This window comes from Atta colombica, unplaced genomic scaffold (genome assembly GCF_001594045.1).
Source record: "Atta colombica isolate Treedump-2 unplaced genomic scaffold, Acol1.0 scaffold164, whole genome shotgun sequence".
NCBI classification, from domain to species: Eukaryota; Metazoa; Arthropoda; class Insecta; order Hymenoptera; family Formicidae; genus Atta; species Atta colombica.
The window spans coordinates 1,337,588-1,347,218 of record NW_017259255.1 but is presented as its reverse complement, the minus strand read 5'-3'; the positions used below and the strand labels follow the sequence as shown (position 1 = coordinate 1,347,218).

At 30.4% G+C, this 9,631-nt stretch overlaps 1 protein-coding gene across 1 annotated transcript in view; it reads left to right on the top strand.

The window, feature by feature from the left end:
- The first annotated feature begins 1,293 nt into the window (after positions 1 to 1,293).
- The window catches only part of LOC108686131 (blood vessel epicardial substance-like), a 15,022-nt gene continuing 6,684 nt past the window's right edge, over positions 1,294 to 9,631 (top strand). The window contains exon 1 of the mRNA XM_018191239.1: positions 1,294 to 1,384. The gene's annotated coding sequence lies outside the window, so the exon portion shown is untranslated. The remainder of the gene's footprint in view (positions 1,385 to 9,631) is intronic.

Here is a 9,631-nt window from a genome sequence, read left to right as displayed (position 1 = left end):
GGATGCATAATTGTTGTTCTCGTAAGAGTTTCAGCAATATATATTGTTTATTCATTCAGATTGCTTTAAGCTTAATATAACAAAAGAATATAATATAAAAAAAGTTTCAGAAAAATTTTATATAGAGAGAGGGAAAATGGAAAAAGAAAGTGAAAAATAATCGCTATTGATTAAAAGTAATATTAGTTGCTGCATATTATGTCAGAATACATCTTTTTGTTTAGTAATTCTAGTTTTTTACGTAAGCAAGTTCATAGAGATTAATTCTGATAGTTCTGCAGCTGATTCAAGAACACCTGACATTAGGTACTTACAGGACTTATGAGATACCGAAAAGGATAATCTGTGTTTAGAGACTTTCGCGTGGGTTACAAAGAGTAATAATGATCGTTTGAGTTTGCTACGTTGTGTATTAGTCAGCAAAGTATAATTGGGTTATAAATGGAAAGTTGACGAGTTATCATTGTTGATGACAGATGAGAGTTTGTGCTTCGTAATGCTCCGTAATCAAATGATGACCTTTCTTTCATTTGTAACATATGTATATTTTTTAAGCTATTCTAAATTAATAGAAAGCTGAACTATTGCAACTCAAATTCAAAGATTAATTAAAATTTTTAATTTGTTAAGTAGCTATATATTAATTAATATTTAATCCTCTTAAAAACTTTGGTTTAAATTAATCAAAAAATAAGATTGTAATATTTTATAAACAATTTGAATATTTAAAATTGAAATAAATTGAAAAATAGATGATTTTTCATTTTTTTCTCTCTGTTATTTGCTTTCATTCTTCTTATTTTTTATATCTATATTTAAAAAATAAAAAATTTTTATTTTGAAAAATCATTTATTTATATTTAACTAAATTCTAATTAAAAAGGGGTTAAATAAGAAAAAAAAACGATGCTTATAATCGTTTATAATGATTTAATCATCAAAACTGTAATTTGCTTTAATTCATCGTATCTTCACAGTATCAAGAAACAAGAATGCAACGCTCGCTTTAGCTCTATAATAGTTAAGAAAAAAGTTAGATTCTCGCTGATTTGTAAATCGTTCATGATGTTTCAGACATCAGCGACTGGACGGTGAAGAAAGCAGAAACGTTTCATTAAAACAAATCACGGGAAACTCGCGTTAATTATTGTGACTTTACTTGTGATAATCTACATGATCGATCTATGTGATTCTTTTCTTGCGTAGTAAGCCTGCTTAAAAAAATAATCGGTCGTGATGGTGTCACGCGGAATGATGATCGTTCGCGTCGCGAATTCCGACGAGGACAAAAAGAGTTCAGCGCCTTCATGTTCGTCGCATACTCACAGTAGACTGAGGTGTATCATCTTACATTCCAAAAGACATATCGCTTATCCACCATAAGGTAAGGACTTAAAAAGTATTATTATGTAAATCATTAAAAATATAAATATTAATAATAAATATTAATAAAAAATATTAATAATAAACATATTAATAATAAACATATTAATAATTGAATATTAAAATGGCGCGATTCTACGACAAGGCTTAGAATATCCTATATATAAGCTGGAAATGATAAAAAAATGTGCCATTTTGCAAAAGTGAAAGGTCGCGTTACAATGAATTAAACACTCTTTTCAACAATTAAGATCTCTATCTTATATGTTATAATCTCTCTAATCGGTCGCGTTCACGCTGTCTCGACGTAAAAGAAATTAATTGTGACATGCGATGCTAGAACATTTACCTGTTGCTTTACGTTCGTGCAAAGCAAACGACGAGATTGTAAGTAAGTAACCGTTAACTTTGCAATTCGTAAGAATTCTGCGTGTAAAAGCGAAATGAAGTTTAACCTTCCAAGTATTCGAGGGGAATCAAAATGAGTAATTTTTATAAAAAAGAATGCTTTCAATTCTAAGTCACATAATCAGAAGCTTAACATGGTGGAAATAGCAAATAAAATTTATAGTAATATAAACATTATTTATAGTAATATAAACATATATATAAAATTAAAGATTTAATTAAACGAATTAAATAATTGTGTAGTTATAATTTATAATTTAATTTATTTCATATCAGCAAGAAAATATTTTCATTATTGCAGCTATTATACACATTAATACACATTATATTCTGAATGATTTAACATTTCGCGGTAAAAGTGTAGCTACTGCGTATATACATATTATATATATACGTGTATGCAACATTTTGAATCTCATGATATGACGCAGCGCTCATATATGTTGATACGTGCAGCTGTATCATATAAGCCTCGTGTCAATATTTTTCATTTTGGACAAAAACACACTTGCAAATTAAATTTCAGATATCGCATTTCAACAAAACGGAGACTCCGTAGTCGATTTGTCGATACACGTGTGTCACAGTATATAGCAGCCTTTAAGAAAGAGGGTTGCATGTAGCAGACCGCGTGGTTCCTCCGTTGCTGTCGATATAGGCAGATGTAGGGTCGATAGCCCTCCCTTCTCGTACGGCGCTCGCGCCAACCCCACGCGCCACATTATAGACAGCGGCTGGCTGTTTACTGGAAGAGTAAATGTTACCCCCCATCGAAGAGCTTTCTATTCTACCGTAACCTTCGGTCTCCACAGTCCGGAGAATTAACTCACTCTTGTTTTATTTAAACAATATTTAAAATCATTCTATTAAGGATACCGTACCTCGATATCGTTTTCTCTAGCAAATTTCATTACATTGTTCTTATGTATATTCATTTTTCTTCTCCTTTGAATTTAAAAAGAATTTATTTTTCACTTTATATGATAAGCAGCTTTGCGATTTACAGGAATGCGAATTTTACATTCAGCCGGGATGATTGAGTTTTATTGCTTGATTGATTGTGATTAGCCTTTCTATTGGTTTATAGTGAATTCGATTCGCATTCTACACACCGGATTACTGCGCATTAAAAAGACTACTTTATACAAAGTATGTAAATGCAGTAAATGCATAATATAATCAACTTTGACAATCAAATAATACATTTTATATATTTTATTAGTAACGTGACAATATCATTACTGGATATTTAATTTTTAAAATATTTATACGTTTTTGCATTAATTTTACTAATTTTATGTATAGCAGTTTTTAATAGAGATGCATCGGATATTTGGAAAATATCCGGTATCCGGTATTATCCACTTCTTTTACTATCCAATCGGATATCATTAGTATCCAGGAATATATCCGGTTAAAATTTGATATCATTAAATTGTATTTTTTTTCTTATCCAAATGTTCTAAAAGTAAGTATGCATATTCATGATGCTATAATATCTTATATATTATTGAAAAATTACTATCTTTTTTTATAGGCTTTTCTTTTTTTTAGAAGAACACATTTTGTCAAAATCCGATTGGATATTCAGAAAATATCCAAGAAATCCGATCGGATATCCGATTCAAAGAAATTGCCTTCTTAAATATTTGATTAGATAGCGGATATCCGATATAATTTTACGATTCGGTGCATCTCTAGTTTTTAATATACACTAGTGTAGTGTAACTCAAGCAACCGAATTTGCTATTAAGAATTTATATGTCACATCTAAAAATAGTAAACTAAAAATATAAAAATTTTATAGATTGTTCTATTATTACGAATATCTATTATTACGAATATATTCAAGAATACTTTTTCTTATTAGTTTAAAAATCTTATTATTTAATTTTTTTGTTTGTCTTGGTTCTTACGTAAAATCGTTTTTATATGATGAGAACATTAAGAATTAAATAAAAAATTTTATATAATAAAACAATAATATTTATTAATAAAACAATAATAAATATTTATGCAAAAGTTTATTTGGATCAGCTTATTAAAAGTGATTGACTTATTGTAAAACTGCAACAAAATATGGTCGTTTTGTTATAAAATCATTATAAAATATTAGAAATAAAGATATTTATTGTTTTGTTCTTTGTACTTAGCTTCAAGAAGTATTCATAGAATAATATATCAAAATTTGTGTAATAGTATTGACTGATATCAAAGATAGAGCATGGGCTGTTCATTCGTATCTAAATAGTATAATATTAAATAAAATATTCAACAAAAATAAAAAAGAGGGAGCGTGAAGACGACTAAACTTCTTCTCTTTCTAATATTGCGATTAATTGAACAGAAAGAGATAGAAACTGGTCATTTTCGCAACCTATCACTTTCATTTTTATTGATCACTTTTATGGAACAGTCCATGCTTTTTGTATTTGACTGATACTAGCTTATTTTAATTGATTGTTTGACTGATACTTTTAACTGATATCGCACAATCAAAATATTCTGATATTGAAGGATTTCGATTAATGATGCGACAAAATGATAAAAAGACAATGCGCTCTGCCACACACAATTGTGACTTATAAAATAATCACGTACAAGACAGAGGTCAAGAAGTCGCGCAAAACTATTTACATGCGATGGACTCGCTCACGATAAGCTTGACGGGGGCAACAAGTGTCCCGGCGTAAATCCAAGAGCAAGTCCAACGTGCTCCAGTGGAGACCTTGACTCGGCAAACATTTTTATAAGAATCAAGATTTATTTGCATTTGTTAACACTGTTTCATAAATTATTTTTCTTTATTATTAAATTTAAAATATAAATTCAGCTCAATTAAATTTCCAGTAAAACGTATTTAATTATCATAATAAAATCGATCTCATTTTTAGATTTTTTTTCTTATTTTAATTAAAAGGTTGAAACGAAAAAATTTTAATCAATGACTATTTTAAATTAATCTACGCATAATTTAATCAGACTATCTGAAACTTAAAATTTATTTATCTGCTAATCATTTTTTATGAACTTCCAAATAATATTGAATGCACCGACAAAATTATAGATTTACAAATAAAAAAAATGTGCAGTGGATACAATGCTAAAAAATTACAGGACGTTTTAGTGTTCGAAAGTAGGCGATTCCATTTCTATGTAAAGTAAGTAAACGAAATAAGTTAGGCAATCCCATCGACATAAATTGGATCGACATAAATTGTCCGATCAAACACCGCACTGTTGAACCTGTCTCTGTCTCATGCTTGTCGGCTTGTTTCGGTGAAAATCGAGGAATTGAAGGGCGAAGGGTTAGCTTCCAACCCTACGCCAGCCTTTAATCCAATTCAAAAGCTGTCCGACAAACCGCCGCTGTCCATCGTAAAACGAATCGAGAAAGATAGAATGTGTCCTCTCGGTAATTCTAGATCGATTCTAGAATGGTTACGTGACACCGGAACGATTACGTGACACTATTGTATTTTAGTCACCCTTCTAATCTGCATTTTTATACAGTCGATCGACTTTGCAACGTTTTTGAATTTCTTAGGTAATAGAATAAGTGAATAACCGAATAATTTCTTCTCATTGAAATTTTCTCTTTTAACCCTAAGTGTACACACTTGTTTTTTGCACCTTAGAGCTACACACTGGAGTTCCTGGGATCCCATCCATATTTGTTACCATAACTTCTGTTAAAATGGATATTTCAATTAATTTTTTTTTCAATCAATGAAGAATTAAGGAACTTAATTAAGGAACTAGCTTATCATGTGTAAAAGTTGATAGAATTAAGGAACTTCGAAATATATAAGTTCAAAGAAAAAGAAAAATTTAGAAACACGAAAAAACCTCGATTTAGAAAATTGTGCTGGAAACCCCAGTGTGTATACAGCTAGGGTTAATATAGAGATGTATATGGAAAGTTCCATTTATGCCTACTATTAAAATGTTATTGTGTGCAAAATTAAAATACTTATGATTAAAATTAAACTTTCTGCAATTAAACTTCATTCATTTTCTAAAAATATTCTAAAATTAATAGAACCGACGTTTCCTATACAAGCTGACATCTTCGAGGTCGGAACAAAGTGGCGAACGGAAGTAAAATCGCAAGGAAGCGATTGTCGTCACGCGAGCCATATCTTTCCCGTCGACAAGATTATTTTCATATTTTCAGGAGACCCAATTTACATACGGACTCACGGTATGAGCAATAAAAAAGAGTATATACATTGATTTTCTCGTTTTTTTTCCCGATACGTTATCGACGCTAATTTGTTGGCTGGAATTGAAGGAAGCCAATTAACCTAATTTAAATAAAAATACGATCGACATAAAAATATAAAGTTTCAACGTCACATGTGCAACGTATTAATGGACCTTTTGAAATATCATTATTCTACTATTTAGTTATTAATAATGTTTGTCAGCTTTAAAATTAATTTTAAGTAAAATTATTTATTGTTTATTAAATTTTAAAAAAAGATTAATACACATTTATTCAAATATGATATACAATTATTTAAAGTAGTCGACATAAAGTCGAGATAATTGTATTGTGCATAGAACTCAAAATTAAGTTATTACATACTTTTGTCAAAATTTTAATCCTGTCATAGTAACTATTTGCACGATTCTAAAAACTCTTCTCGATATTTGATTCATGGCTTAAAAATTAAATGTCGCGCGAGTAAAAATTCGAAGCGTCGTAAAGTCAAGCTGCACACGTTGCAGGGAAGCTTTTAAAACCTCACATAAATCACCACACCCTGTTATGATGTCACGTGATTTACCCTGACCCAGCCGAGCCCATGCAGAACTCGCGAATAAGTCTTCTGGGGCGATAGTGAGTACGGCCAGTCACGAAAGCTCCGCTTTCGTGCTTAATTACCATACAAGCTCTAAGTCGATACAGAGGCATGAGGACCTTGAAACTTTTCGGCCGTTCATAAGAAGTATCTTCAACAAATTCGTTCGTTTCGTAACGCATTATCGCTGAGACGTCATTATGGATTAATCGCTACAAGAATATATCGATGCAGATAACATCGAATTTTAAAATCTCTCAAAAAATGGAAATAAATTAAAAAATTTTATTTTCAAATTTATCATTTTAATAATGTTTCAAGGGCATTCTTATATTTTATATATTATCTTAATACATTCTACAGAAATTTTATCGGACATTCTAATCACCGCAAATTCTTTTCTTATTTAGAGAGAAATGAAATTTTAATGTACTGTAAATAATTATCTACATGCACGAAAGCAAATCTATTTTAGGCTGCTTCGCAAGTATAACGTTAATAATTTCTACATATTTGTTAATTGAATAAAAAAAGAAAAATAAAAAGTGTAACATTTATACTTTTCATAAGTGTTATAAACATATATAACATATATAATATTTATAAAAGTAATATTTTTTCTTCTTTTACAATTCATGAATATTTAGTTATTAACTTTACATGTACAAAACAGCATACAATAAATATATTTGTTCTTTTATATACATAATTATTTATAATATTAAAATTCTAAATAAGATTAAATTTTGTGCGGTGATTAGAACATCGTATAAAATGTCTGTAGAATATATTAAGATAATAGGAATAATCACATAAGGTATAACAATAGTTGATAAAATCTACAGTTAAAATCTCGCTCGCAAAGCCGATTATCTAGTTATTTCGCGTTTCCTTTCGCGAGGAATAGTTCACGTCATGGCGAGATTAAAGCAAAAGAATATGAAGATAGGATCAAACTTGTATCGCGGTGCGACCTAAGCTGCGAATTAGGATTTGCATAACGAAATGCACGAGCTGCCCTTGCAGAAGGCAGACGTTAACTCTTTAGAGATTGCATAAATGTAAAATCAAGTTAATGTGTTTAGGAAATCTCTCAGGCAAAACTAGACCATATCAGAAATGAATCAAGCGTAAACAATCCGGTTTTGAAGCTCTTAATATAATTAGCTTTCTCTGCACAATTCATGGTATGATACGACCTATATAACTGCTGTTTTAAATATAAATTCTATATCGACTGTTTTATTTGGAGAATCTCGGTCGTCGATTTATAACACTTTTGTATAAAAATAATGAGAGCAGTGTCTCACGAAAAGCGAGATTGTACAAGTGAAACTGTCACAGTAAAGTTTTAAAAATGATATTTATATTTGCAAGCCATATTCTTTACGATACTACGAATCATTGTAAAAATAGACTGAATCCAATTATCAGATTTGAATACTTAATTAAAGAGTGTCCTCTTTCGGATATAGATTTCAGGTATTTCAGATATTATCGCTTTCGCAGAATCGTATGCAAGAATATTCAATTCTTATATTCAATGCAGAAGAAGAATATAATCAGAATTCTAATAAATATCCATGAATATACATGCTGTCTTGATTCTAATAGTGCATTGTTGAATCAGGCCGGAAAGAGTGTCTTAATTTCTGGGTAAGTTGACGTAGTTCCGTTAGATGGAAGCGTGATTCCGATTCCCCCGGACGGAAATATCGAAAATCGAACGATAATATTGAATCATTCTGAGAGCGGATCTACGATTATTGGCGCGTGCTGTGTCAGCGGAAAGGACATTAAATGGCATTTCTGGCTGTTTCTGACTGGTTGCACAGCTCGTATCGATGATATTCGATGCTTTGCAATACAAGTTAATCGAAATTTTCTTTCACGTAATTTTATTGTTTTTATTAATACTTATAAGATTGCACAAACCAGTGACTTTCATATCCTGCAGTCACAATCAATTCTAAATTAACAACTAAATCAATTAGAATGATATACAACTTATTTTTATAAAAAAAGAACATTTGTAAAATCATTTTAGATGATTTAATGCAGATCTTTATCACATAGATGGATATCAGTACTTTTATGTATTGATTGTTAAATATAAAATTTCTAATTTTGGATAAGAATTGCATGCATTCATTCTATTCAATGTAAAAAAAAAACCTATTAAAATGTAAATTGCTAGCTTCACATTATGTAGTATATAAGAAATCATGTGGGATCGTTGGATCGAAGCAAAAGCAAGAAATGGAATTTATATGAAATGAGTTTTATATGAAACTCAATATGTCCTTGAAAAGTATCCTAATAAATTACACAGATATATCTTCGAAGAGACAAGATGTATTTTAGAAAAGCCAAGAAGTACGAGCCAAGAGGTTTTGTCCGATTTTGCGGTCTGGAGGACGCCCCTGCATTTTCGACGGCATTCTGTACAGTTCAACTCGAAAGCGGATAAAATCGACTTTCTTGATGGCGATGACGTAGTCGATCCTTAACTGCATGCTATTTCGAGATTTTCACCATTTCGATTAGAAAATATCCCGCGAAATCTTTGGGTCGGCGGCGAAACGAAATGTTAAAGTCACGCAGGCCCTCATGGCGCGACCTCGAAGATAATAAAGCTCAGATATTACATCCCAAATCACGAAGAGTCAAATCGATATTCCACGTTAATCGTTCAGTTGCTTTTGGCTTCTGCTGTAAATCTGACAGCGAGTGCTTAACTATAATTTAGATAAATTAAGGGCAAGAATATATGCAATGCCCTCAATATAAAAGGTCGACTCTAGCATATCGAAAACTTTGAAGATTATTAAAAAATTATTCATAGGAAATAAATTTTTTTTTTTATTTGAGATTAATTCAAGATCATTTCATGATCTTAGTTGACTAATATTCGTCCAATAATGAAGATTTTTAGATCTTACCTAGATATAAGTATTCCCCCAAAAAAAATGTTATACATATAATGGACATATTATATAAATATATATAAAATATATATAAAATATGTTACT